This window comes from Salvelinus sp. IW2-2015, linkage group LG17 (genome assembly GCF_002910315.2).
Source record: "Salvelinus sp. IW2-2015 linkage group LG17, ASM291031v2, whole genome shotgun sequence".
Classification (NCBI taxonomy): domain Eukaryota; kingdom Metazoa; phylum Chordata; class Actinopteri; order Salmoniformes; family Salmonidae; genus Salvelinus; species Salvelinus sp. IW2-2015.
This window is the reverse complement of record NC_036857.1, coordinates 8,590,985-8,604,788: the sequence shown is the minus strand read 5'-3', so window position 1 is coordinate 8,604,788 and position 13,804 is coordinate 8,590,985. Positions and strand designations below refer to the sequence as shown.

Genomic DNA, 13,804 nt, shown 5'->3' with positions numbered 1-13,804 from the left:
GGATGTCCTTACTGGATGCGAGGTAAGGAGACACTTCTCCTGAAGACTGCCAGGGTTGGATTAGACATTCCAGAAGATACTTTCCAGATGCATCCAAGAGAGACATGATGTGATGTTGATGAGAAACTTTTGGCCAAATGCAGGAGAGAGGCGAGAACTAGAATCCTCCACAGTACTGTACAGTATGAGTGTTATACTAATACATGTTGATGAGAACTAGAATCCTCACAGTACTGTACAGTATGAGTGTTATACTATACATGTTGAGAACTAGAACTCCTCACAGTACTGTACAGTATGAGTGTTATACTATGCATGTTGATGAGAACTAGAATCCTCACAGTACTGTACAGTATGAGTGTTATACAATACATGTTGATGAGAACCAGAACCCCCACAGTACTGTACAGTAGAGTGTTATACTATACATGTTGATGAGAACTAGAATCCCACATACTGTACAGTATGAGTGTTATACTATACATGTTGATGAGAACTAGAATCCTCACAGTACTGTTACAGTATGATGTTTATACTATACATGTTGATGAGAACTAGAACCCCCACAGTACTGTACAGTATGAGTATTATACAATACATGTGATGAGAACTAGACATCCTCACAGTAACTGTACAGCATATGAGTGTTTATACTATACATGTTGATGAGAACTAGAACCCACCCCAGTACTGTACAGTATGAGTGATTATACAATACATGTTGATGAGAACTAGAATCCCCCACAGTACTGGTACAGTATGAGTGTTATTAAATACATGTTGATGAGAACCAGAACCCTCACAGTACTGTACAGATATGAGTGATTATACAATACATGTTGATGAGAACTAGAACCCCCACAGTACTGTACAGTATGAGTGTATTATCTATACATGTTTATGAGAACCAGAACCCTCACAGTACTGTACAGTATGAGTGTTATACTATACATGTTGATGAGAACCAGAACCCCACAGTACTGTACAGTATGAGTGTTATACTATACATGTTGATGAGAACTAGAATCCTCACAGTACTGTACAGTAATGAGTGTTATACTATACATGTTTGATGAGAACTAGAACCCTCACAGTACTGTACAGTATGAGTGTTATACAATACATGTTGATGAGAACCAGAACCCTCACAGTACTGTACAGTATGAGTGTTATACTATACATGTTGATGACAACACAGAACCCTCACAGTACTTACAGTATGAGTGTTATACTATACATGTTGATGAGAACTAGAACCCCCACAGTACTGTACAGTATGAGTGTTATACTATACATGTGGATGAGAACTAGAACCCCACAGTACTGTACAGTAATGAGTGTATTATACTATACATGTTGATGAGGAACTAGAATCCTCACAGTACTTACAGTATGAGTGATACTACTATTATGTGGATGAAGAACTAGAACCCCACAGTACTGTACAGTATGAGTGTTATTACTATACATGTTGATGAGAACTAGAACCCTCACAGTACTGTACAGTATGAGTGTTATACTATACATGTTGATGAGAACTAGAACCCCCACAGTACTGTTACAGGTATGAGTGTTATACTATACATGTTGATGAGACTAGAACCCCCACAGTACTGTACAGTATGAGTGTTATTACTAACATGTTGATGAGAACTAGAAATCCTCACAGTACTGTACAGTATGAGTGATCTACTACATGTTGATGAGAACTAGAATCCTCACAGTACTGTACAGTATGAGTGATTATACTATACATGTTGATGAGAACTAGAAACCCTCACAGTACTGTCACCAGGTATGAGTGTATACTATACATGTTGATGAGAACTAGAACCCTCACAGTACTGTACAGTATGAGTGTTATACTATACATGTGATGAGAACTAGAATCCTCACAAGTACTGACAGTATGAGTGTTATACTATACATGTGATGATGAGAACTAGAACCCTCACAGTACTGTACAGTATGAGTGATATTACATTACAGTTGATGAGAACTAGAACCCTCACAGTACTGTACATTATGAGTGTTATTACTATACATGTTGATGTATGAAACTAGAATCCTCACAGTACTGTACAGTATGAGTTGTTTATCATACATGTTGATGAGAACTAGAACCCTCACAGTACTGTACAGTATGAGTGTTATACTATACATGTTGATGAGAACTAGAATCCTCACAGTACTGCTACAGTATGAGTGTTATAACTATACATGTTGATGAGAAACTAGAATCCTCACAGTACTGTACAGTATGAGTGTTATACTATACATGTTGATGAGAACTAGAATCCTCACAGTACTGTACAGTATGAGTGTTATACTATACATTGTGATGAGAACTAGAATCCTCACAGTACTGTACAGTATGAGTGTTATACTATACATGTTGATGCGAACTAGACCCTCACAGTACTGTACAGTATGAGTGTTATACATGTTGATGATAAGTAGAACCCCCACAATACGTTACAGTATGAGTGTTATACAATACATGTTGATGCAGAACAAGAACCCCACAGTACTGTAACAGTATGAGTGTTATACTATAACATGTTGATGAGAACTAGAACCCTCACAGTACCGTTACAGTATGAGTGTTATACATACATGTTGATGAGAACGAAACCCTCACAGTACTGTACAGTATGAGTGTTATACTATACATCTTGATGAGAACTAGAACCCCCACAGTACTTACAGTATGAGAGTTATACTCTACGTGTTGATGAGAACTAGAACCCTCACAGTACTGTACAGATGAGTGATTATATTATACCTGTTGATGAGAACTAGAACCCTCACAGTACTGTACAGTATTGAGTGATTATAATATATTCCTGTTGAGTGAGAACTAGAATCCTCACAGTACTGTACAGTATGAGTGATTATATTAACCTGTTGAAAGAACTAAAGAACCTCACAGTACTGTACCATTATGAGTGATTGTACTATACATGTTATGAGAAACTAGAACCCTCACAGTACTGTACAGTATGAGTGATTATACTCTACATGTTGATGAGAACTAGAATCCTCACAGTACTGTACAGTATGAGATATTATACTACACATGTTGATGAGAACTAGAATCCTCACAGTAACTGTACAGTATGGATGATTATACTTATACATGTTGAGAGAACTAGAACCCCCACAGTACTGTACAGCTATGAGTGTTATACAATACATGTTGATGAGAACTAAACCCCACATACTGTACAGTATGAGTGATTATACTATACATGTTGAAGAGAACTAGAACCCCCACACACAGTACTGTACAGTATGAGTGATTATACTATACATGTTGATGAGAACTAGAACCCCCACAGTACTGTACAGTATGAATGATTATACAATGCATGTTGATGAGAACTAGAACCCCCACAGTACTGTACAGTATGAGTGATTATACAATACATGTTGATGAGAACTAGAACCCTCACAGTACTGTACAGTATGAGTGATTATACTATACATGTTGATGTTTTTTTAAATTAGTAAATTAGTATATGCAAAGATATCGAAAAAATGAAGGCTATTGAAGCAAATTGCTGCATTTGTAATTCATTCTTGTTACATACAGTTGAAGTCGGAAGTTCACATACACTTAGGTTGGAGTCATTTAAACTCGTTTTTCAACCACTCCACAAATGTCTTGTTAACAAACTATAGTTTTGGCAAGTCGGTTAGGACATCTACTTTGTGCATGACACAAGTAATTTTTCCAACAATTGTTTAAAGACCGATTATTTCACTTATAATTCACTGTATCACAATTCCAGTGGGTCAGAAGTTTACATACARGAAGTTGACTGTGTCTTCAATGTAGTGTCAATTGTATTAAGGTAATGTCACCTGTATAGGTCTAATGTAGTATTACCTTTATTACATTTATGTATTACCTGTATTAGGTCAATCCTGTATTAGGTTAATATTGTGTCAACTGTATTAAACAGCTTGGAAAATTCAAGAAAATTATGTCATGGCTTTAGAAGCTTCTGATAGGCTATTTGACATCATTTGAATCAATTGGAGGTGTAACATGTGGATGTATTTCAAGGCCTACCTTCAAACTCAGTGCCTCTTTGCTTGACATCATGGGAAAATCAAAAGAAATCAGCCAAGACCTCAGAAACAAAATTGTATGCCTCCACAAGTCTGGTTCATCCTTGGGAGCAATTTCCAAACGCCTGAAGATACCATGTTCATCTGTACAAACGATAGTACGCAAGTACTGTATAAACACCATGTGACCACGCAGCCATCATACCGCTCAGGAAGAAGATGCGTTCTGTCTCCTAGAGATGAACGTACGTTGGTGCAAAAAGTGCAAATAAATCCCAGAACAACAGCAAAGGACCTTGTGAAGATGCTGGAGGAAACAGGTACAAAAGTATCTATATCCACAGTAAAACGAGTCCTATATATATCGACATAACCTGAAAGGCTGCTCAGCAAGGAAGAAGCCACTGCTCCAAAACCCCCATTAAAAAAAGCCAGACTAAGGGTTTGCAACTGCACATGGGGACAAAGATCGTACTTTTTTGAGAAATGTCCTCTGGTCTGATGAAACAAAAATAGAACTGTTTGGCCATAATGACCATTGTTATGTTCGGGGGGAAAAAGGGGGAAGCTTGCAAGCCGAAGAACACCATCCCAACCGTGAAGCATGGGGGTGGCAGCATCATGTTGTGGGGGTGCTTTGCTGCAGGAGGCTGTGCAGCTTCTCAAAATAGGATGGCATCTGTGAGGAGTAAAATGCTCGTGGCTAGTATTGAAGCAACTCTCAGACCTCAGTGCAGGAAGTTAAGCTTGGGTCGAAAAGGAATGCGGTCTTCCAAATAGACATTGACCCAAGCATACTTTCCAAAGTTTTGGAAAATGGCTTACAGGACCACGACAAAGTCAAGGTATTGGGTGGCCGAATCACAAAGCCCTGCCTCATTCCTATTGAAGTTTGTGGGCAAGACACTGAAAAGCATGTGGCGAGTAGGAGGCCTACAAACCTGATCAGTTACACCAGCTCTGGTCAGGAAGGGAATGGCAAAGTTCAGCAACAACTTATTTGTGTCAATTTGGTGATCCTAACGCTGACTAACAGGAATTTTTACTAGGATTAAATGTCAGGAATTGTGAAAAACTGAGTTTAAATGTATTTGGCGAAGATGTATGTAAACTTCTGACTTCAACTGTATACTTTAGTATAGTCAATAAAGAAAAGGTGTTATTCTTATTCTATAATTGTCACGACTTCCACCGAAGGTGGCTCCTCTCCCTGTTCGGGCGGTCGTCGTCACCGGTCTACTAGCTGCCACCGATTCCTTTTTATTTTCTGTTGGTTTTGTCTTGATTGTTTTCACCTGTATCTTATTTGTTGTTAATTAGGGGCTATTTAAACTCCCAGGTCCCGCCTGCTGTTGTGCGGGCTTATCCTTTCTGTCAGTGGTGTATTATTCTTTTTGCTTTTACGTGTTGGCTGTCCGTTATTTTCCCTGGTTGAGGGACTATTCTGTTTATTGGTCATTTTGCCTGGTTGTTGGCTGGGCCCAGCTGAAATAAACGTATTCATTGAAAGCACTGCTCTCTGCGCCTGACTCCACACCCACCACTCCTAGCGATCCGTGACAATAATGAAATACTGATTTATGTGAAAAATCATTCAAACGTCAAAGAGAAAGTTCATTGTTTATGTATTGCTCCCTGTTGTTAATGTTTTTTAGGTCAGTGTGTTATGACTGACAATGTATGCTTCCTGAGTGAGAATTGTTGAAAGTGTTGAGGTCAAACAAGCTTATTTTGGGACATGAATGAAGTGGTTTGACTGAGTTTTGGAGGTGAGATTGACTGTTTGGCCAAAATGCATGTTGGTAATGCAGACCGTGTGTAGAGTTAAGTGACTTCAGTTTTGACCGATGCTTGTTAGCAATTGAAAAAAACGGTAATGTGCCATGTGGCTCTGTTGTTGTTCTGCTATTGTACACACCTCCGAGCGAGGCAGCAGTCTGCTGGTTTTCAGTTATTAGCTAGCTTTCCATCCAATTAGCAAAAGATTTTCATGTGAATATTSAAAAATATGCGTGAAGAAAATATGCAAATTTTCACACCAGTGGTGTGTTCCCACCAAATGTACATGATGCAGATAAAAATCAGAGCGTGATGACGTAATGCACACAAAATGTACTTTTTGGGCTTAAGTTTTCACGTACCGAATAAAAATCTGAAGTTCAATGTGTTTCCCATTGCATTTTTAACCATTTTGTCACAAAAACTGTTAAATAGCAAATGTGTCTACTCTGGTCTGGGCACATGCACTCTAGCCAACAGCTAGCAGATACAGTGTGGGTAGGCTAGTCTACAGTCAAACGGCAGTCAAGCATCAATCATCATCATGTCACTAGAATAAGACATCATGTCACTAGAATATGTATTAGAAAGGAGCATCAAGCTCATCACCGTGTACTTTCACCTCCTTGTGAAGTTTATCATTTTCACATGTAACCTAATAAACTGCATGGTTTCCCGAGTCGTAGTGGGAGGACCACATACCATATCATCGCGTGACTCCAAGTTTACTTCAATATGATGGTTATTAGATCAATATTTGCACATTTCTTGCATAATTAACTTTACCGACACAAAACGATCACACCATGTTGAACAAACAAACGATCTGTCGACATTTATATAATTGTACCGAAACGTCCTGTTTCCATCATAGTTGTCGTGATTTTCTTTTATAAGGTATGACTTTGCTCGCATAAAAAATGGGGATGGAAATGTGGTTAAAGTGGCACTATAATTGGATCATTCAAATCATCTATAAGTTCTATGTAGTCCATACTCTTGGTTTCCTCAGCTCTAGCTAAATAAATTGTTGACTGTAACATATTTCAAGTTTGATATTTAAAACTTGAGGACACTGAAGCCTTGGGAAACTCCAGTAGAGTATTTAGTATTGTTCTGTACTGAGGTCTTGGGTTCATCTCATCCACATATGACAGGTTTCTGGAGCTAGGATATATTTCACTATACAGCCATATAGTAATACAGCAACACACACACATACAGGCTGAACACCTTCTTCACTCGCTTTGAGGATAATACAGGGCTCTCCTTCTCCGTGGCCAATGTGAGTAAGACATTTAAGCATTTCAACCCTCGCAAGGCTGCCGGCCCAGATGGCATCCCTAGCCGCGTCTTCAGAGCATGCGCAGACCAGCTGGCTGGTGTGTTCACAGATATATTCAATCTCTCCCTATCCTAGTCTGTTGTCCCCACATGCTTCAAGATGGCCACCATTGTCCCTGTACCTAAGAAAGCAACGGTAATTGAACTAAATGACTATCACTCCGTAGCACTCACCTCTCTCATCATGAAGTGCTTTGAGAGACTAGTCAAGGATCATATCACCTCCACCTTACCTGACTCCCTAGACCCACTTCAATTTGCTTACCGCCCCAATAGATCCACAAACGATCCAATCGCCACCACACTGCACACTGCCCTGTCCCATCTGGACAAGAGGCATACCTATGTAAGAATGCTGTTCATTGACTATAGCTCAGCATTCAACACCATAGTACCTTCCAAACTCGTCATTAAGCTTGAGGCCCTGGGACTCGACCCCACCCTGTGCAACTGGGTTGTGGACTTCCTGACGGGTCGCCCCCAGATTTGTGAAGGTAGGAAACAACACCTATTCGCTGATCCTCAACACTGGGGCCCCACAAGGGTGCATGCTAAGCCCCCTCCTGTACTGCCTGTTCCTCCTGTACTCCCTGTTCAACCATGACTGCGTGGCCAAGCACGCCTCCAACTCAATCATCAAGTTTGCAGATGACACAACAGTAGTAGGCTTGATTACCAACAACGATGAGACAGCCTACAGGGAGGAAGTGAGAGCTCTGGGAGTGTGGTGCCAGTGTGGTGTCACTCAATGTCAACAAAACTATGGAGATAATCGTGGACTTCAGGAAACAGCAGAGGGAGCATCCCTCCATCCACATCGATGGGACCGCAGTGGAGAAGGTGGAAAGCTTCAAGTTCCTTGGCGTACATGTCACTGACAAACTGAAATGGTCCATCCACACAGACAGTGTGGTGAAGAAGGCGCAACAGCGCCTCTTCAACCTCAGGAGGCTGAAGAAATTTGGCTTAACATCTAAAACCCTCACAAACGTTTACAGATGCACAATTGAGAGCATCCTGTCGGGCTGTGTCACCGCCTGGTATGGCAACTGCACCGCCCACAACTGCAAAGCTCTCCAGAGGGTGGTGCGGTCTGCCCAACTCATTACCGGGGGCAAACTTTCCACCCTCCTGGACACTTACACCACCCAATGCCATAGGAAGGCCAAAAAGATCATCAAGGACATCAACCACCCGAACCACTGCCTGTTCACCCCACTATCATCCAGAAGGCGAGGTCAGCACAGGTGRGTCAAAGCTGGGACCGAGAGACTGAAAAACAGCTTCTATCTCAAGACCATCAAACTGCTAAATAGCCATCACTAGCACATCAGAGGCGACTACCTATAGATATAGATTAGGAATCACTGGCCACTTTAAGGAAATGGATCACTATCCACTTGAATAATGTTGCGTATCTAGCATTACTCATCTCATATGTATAAACCGCACTCCACACTATTCTACGGTATCTTAGTCACTTCTAAATTGTGTTTACATATTGCATCACCCATTTCATATGTATATACTGTATTTTATTCTAGACTACACCACTGACTGTTAAACAGCCATCACTAGCACATCAGAGGCTGCTGCCTATAGACATAGATTAGGAATCACTGGCCACTTTAAGGAAATTAAATATTGCAAGTTTTGTCATTTATTTTCATGTCTTGCCCTGTGCCTCTCTGCTGGTCTTATTAGGTCTTTCCCTCTTCTCTCTCTCTCTCTCTCCTCCCTCTCTCCCTCTCCCGCTCTCTCTCTCTATCGTTCCGTTCCTGCTCCCAGCTTTTCTCATTCTCCTAACGACCTCATTTACTCTTTCACACCTGTCCCTATTTTGCCCTCTGATTAGAGCCTATTCTCCCTCTGTTTTTCCGCTCCTGTCCTTGTCGGATTCTTGTTTGATGTTTGCTGTCCGCGTCCTTGTTCCGCCGTCGTGTTTTTGCCTGGAATAAAGACTCTGTTTCTTAAGCGCTTTTGGGTCCGCATTAATCAGCATAACAAGAAGAATCCGACCAAGATGGACTAGCGACTGGATCTCTCTCAACACTGCCGTCGAGTTCCAGGACAATGCTCGCAGACACGACAGGAATGGTTGCTGCTCGTCATTCCGTGAACCCTGGCCGCTCAGGTCTCCGATCTCTCTGGACAGTTCAGACTCGTCTCGTGCCACCAGATACTTCCTGGTCTTAAGTCGGAACCTAGGGTTAACCACCTTGTTACTCTGGGCAGCCCACTGAGTGTCGCTCCTTTCTCACCAGTGTGATATTGTTTCTCTCTCCAGCCCAACACGTACTCAAGAGAGAGAGCTCGGATCGCTTACGTCATATCACTCCTTACTGGTCGGGCTCGGGAGTGGGGCACAGCCATCTGGGGAGCAAGGGCTGAGTGTCTATCGATTATGAACTTTAAAGGAGAATGAACGGGTTTTGATCGTTCAGTTTGGAGGAGGCTTCCAGGTCCTGGCTTCCCTAGTCAAGGTGTCGATCCATAACGGATTACTCTATAGAGTTTCGCACTCTTGCTGCCTCCAGTGACTGGAACGAGCCGGCGTTGCTCGCTTGTTTTCTGGAGGGACTCACGCTGAGGTTAAGGATGAGATTCTCTCCGGGAGGTCCTTCCAGCTGGACTCTTTGATTGCACTCCCATCCGTATAGAACGACGGGTAGATCTTCGTCACCGAGCTCGTGGAGGAGAGCTCGCGTTAACGGTGTTCCCCTCTCGCATCTCAAACCATCTTCCCCCCCGGCTCAGAGACTGAGCCCATGCAGCTGGGAGGTATTGCAGCTCGACTAAGGAGAGGGAACAGAGAAACACCAACCGCCTTTGCCTCTATTGGCGTTCTGCTGGGACATTTGTGCAGTGCATGTTCCAGTAAAAGCCAGAGCGCCATCAGTAAGCGGAGGGCTACTGGTGAGCGCTACTACTCAAGTCTTCCCATCAAGATCCTGTAACTACTTGTCGGTCATCTACGCTGGGACCGGTTCGGCTGCTTCCTGCAGTGCTTGATAGACCTGGGGCTGAGGGTGTGTTTGATGACGAAGCATGGGCTCGGAAACATGGACATTCCTCTCAGACAGTTAGAGAAATCACGCCCATGTTCGCCTTAGATGGTAGTCCTCTTCCAGTATCAGATGTGAGACCACTCCTTAACCCTCACAGTACGGTAATCACAGTGAACTATTTCATTTTTGATTTCGTCACCTTACACTGTTGTTTTGGGTCATCCCTGGCTAGTATGTCTAAATCCTTCTATTAATTGTACTAGGTAATTCTTCCTATCCTGGAACGTTCTTGTCATGTGAAGTGTTAATGTCTGCTATCCCTCTGTTTCTTCTGTCCCCTCTACTCACGAGGAACCTGGTGATTTGACAGGAGTGCCGGGGAATATCATGACTGCGCACGGTCTCAGTCGGTCACGAGCCAACTCCCTCCTCCTCACCGGTCGTATGATTGTTGTATTGACATCCTTCCGGGGACCACTCCCCTCGGGGTAGACTATACTCTCTGTCGGCTCCCGAACCGTAAGGCTCTCGAGGATTATCTGTCTGTTTCTCTCGACCGGGTACCTGTGTGCCTTCTTCCTCTCCCGCCGGAGCGGGTTTTTCTTGTTAAGAAGAAGGACGGATCTTCTGGCCCTGCGTGGATTATCGAGGCTGAATGACATAACGGTTAAGAATCGTTATCCGCTTTCCCCTTATGTCGTCAGCCTCGAGATTTTGCAGGGAGCCAGGTTCTTTACTAAGTTGGACCTTCGTAACGCTTAGCCATCTCGTACGCATCAGAGGGGGACGCAGTGGAAACAGCGTTTACACTCCGTTAGGGCTTTTTGAAATACCGGGTTTTGCCGTTCGGTCCGCAAATGCTCCAGCGTCTTTCAGGCATTAGTTAATGATGTACTGAGAGACATGCTGAACATCTTTGTTTTCGTTTACCTTGACGATATCCTGATTTTTCACCGTCTCTCGAGATTCATGTTTCAGCACGTTCGACGTGTACTCCAGCGTCTTAGAGAATTGTCTCTACGTGAAGGCATGAGAAGTGCGCCTTCATGTCTCCTCTGTTCACATTTCTCGGTTCTGTATCCGCTGAAGGCATTCAGATGGATCCCGCTAAGGTCAGGCTGTCAGCGATTGGCCCGGTTCCTAAGTCACGTGTCGAGTTGCAGCGCTTCTCGGTTTCGCTAATTTCTATCGGCGTTTCATTTCGTAATTTCGGTCAAGGCTGCCCTCTCACAGCTCTGACTTCTGTCAAGTCTTGCTTTAAGTGGTCCGGTTCCGCCCAGGGAGCTTTTGATCTCCTCAAGAAGCGTTTTACATCGCCCCTATCCTTGTTACTCCTGACGTCATAAACAATCATTGTCCGAGGTTGACGCTTCAGAGGTGGGCGTGGAGCCATTCTGTCCCAGCGCTTGATTCTGACGATAAGGTCCATCCTTGCGTTACTTTCTCATCGCCTGTCGCCATCGGAACGCAACATGATGTGGGTAACCGCGAACTGCTCCATCCGCTTAGCCTAGGCGAATGGCGACAGTGGTTGGAGGGGGCGACCGTCCCTTTTGTCGTGGGACTGACCATAAGAACTGAGTAACATCCGTTCGGCCCAAACGACTTAAATGCACGTCAAGCTCGTTGGGCGTTGTTTTTCGCATCGTTTCGGATTCGTGATTTGCCTATCGCCCGGGATTAAGAACACAAGCCTGATGCCTTATCTCGTCCTTTATTCTTCGGTGGCTTCTACCGACCCGAGGGATTCTCTGAAGGGCGTGTTGTCGGGTTGACTGTCTGGGGAATGAGAGACAGGTAAAGCAAGCACTTCACCCACACGGCGTCGCCGCGCGCTTGTCCTAGTAACTTCTGTGTCCTGTACTCACTCGTCTGGCTGTTCTTCCGATGCTCACTCCAAGTTAGCTGGCCACTCCCGGCGTTTCGGGTACGCTTGCTTCTATTCGCCAGCGGTTGGTGGCTATCAGAGCGTGACACGCGCCGTTTCCGTGCTGCTTGTTCGGACTGCCGCGCAAGACTAAGTTCAGGTAACTCCCCTCGCCGGTCGTCTCAGACCGCTCCCATTCCTTCTCGACCATTGGTCTCACATCGCTTAGACTTTATTACCGTCTGCCTTCGTCGCGGGGAAGACTGTGATCACGGGTTATCGATAGTCCTTAAGGCGGCTCATTCAGATTCCCTCTCGTAAGCTTCCTTCCGCAAGGAACGGCCCAGATCATCATTGAGAATGTGTTCAGAATTCATGGCCTCCCGTTAGACGCCGTTTCTAGCCACAGAGTCGCGCAATCCACGGTCACAGTTTTGGAGGGAGTTCTGTTCGTTTGATCGGTGCTTCGGTCAGTCTCTCTTCGGGTTTCATCCCAAGTCGAACGTCCAGCAGAAAGGGCCAATCAGTCGATTGGTCGCATATTAGCAGCCTTTCGTTTGAAACCCTGCGTCTTGGGCAGAACAGCTCCCTGGGCTGAGTACGCTCATAACTCGCTCCTTCGTCTGCTACCGGCTATCTCCGTTTCAGAGTAGTCTTGGTACCAGCCTCCTCTGTTCTCGTCCCAGCTCCGCCGAGTCCAGCGTTCCTCCCGCTCAGTGCTTTGTCCAACGTTGTGAGCGCACCTGGAGGAGGTCAGGTCTGCACTTGCCGTTACAAGGGCGCAGATTGTGAGAGCCGCCAATAAACGTAGGATAAGGAGTCCTAGGTATTGTCGCGGTCAGAGAGTGTGGCTTTCCACTCGCAACCTCCCCTTACGACAGCTTCTCGCAAGTTGATCCGCGGTTCATTGGTCCGTTCCGTGTCTCTCAGGTCGTCAATCCTGTCGCTGTGCGACTGCTTCTTCCGCGACATCTTCGTTCGCGTCCACCCTGTCTTCCATGTCTCCTGTGTCAAGCCTTTTCTTCGCGCCCCCCGTTCGTCTTCCCTCCCCCCCCCGTCCTTGTCGAGGGCGCACTATTTACAAGGTACGGAAGATCATGGATATGCGTTCTCGGGACGTGGTCACAGTACTTATGGGTTGGGAGGGTTACGGTCCTGAGGAGAGGAGTTGGGTTCCATCTCGGGACGTGCTGGACCGTTCGTTGATTGATGATTTCCTCCGTTGCCGCCAGGGTTCCTCCTCGAGTGCGCCAGGAGCGCTCGGTGAGTGGGGGGGTACTGTCATGTTTTGTCATTTATTTCATGTCTTGTCCCTGTGCTTCCCTCTGCTGGTCTATTAGGTTCTTTCCCTCTTTCTCTCTCTCTCTCCTCCCCCTCTCTCCTCTCCCGCTCTCTCTCTCTATCGTTCCGTTCCTGCTCCAGCTGTTTCTCATTCTCCAAAGACCCATTTACTCTTTCACACCTGTCCCCTATTTTGCCTCTGATTAGAGTCTATTTCTCCTCTGTTTTCCGCCCTGTCCTTGTCGGATTCTTGTTTGATGTTTGCTGTCCTGCGTCCTTGTTCGCCCTGTCGTGTTTTTGCCTGGAATAAAGACTCTGTTTCTTTAAGTCGCTTTTGGGTCCGCATTAATCAGCATACAATATTAGTCAGCTTAATAATATTCTGTATCTTGCATTACTCATCGCATATGTGTAAACTGTACTCTTACATCTAGGTATCTTAATCATT

General features: G+C 44.5%; 1 protein-coding gene across 1 annotated transcript in view; it reads right to left on the bottom strand.

Annotated features, from left to right (window-relative positions):
• Positions 1-13,804, bottom strand: part of LOC111976559 (plexin-D1-like) — a 99,600-nt gene that overhangs the window by 31,461 nt on the left and 54,335 nt on the right.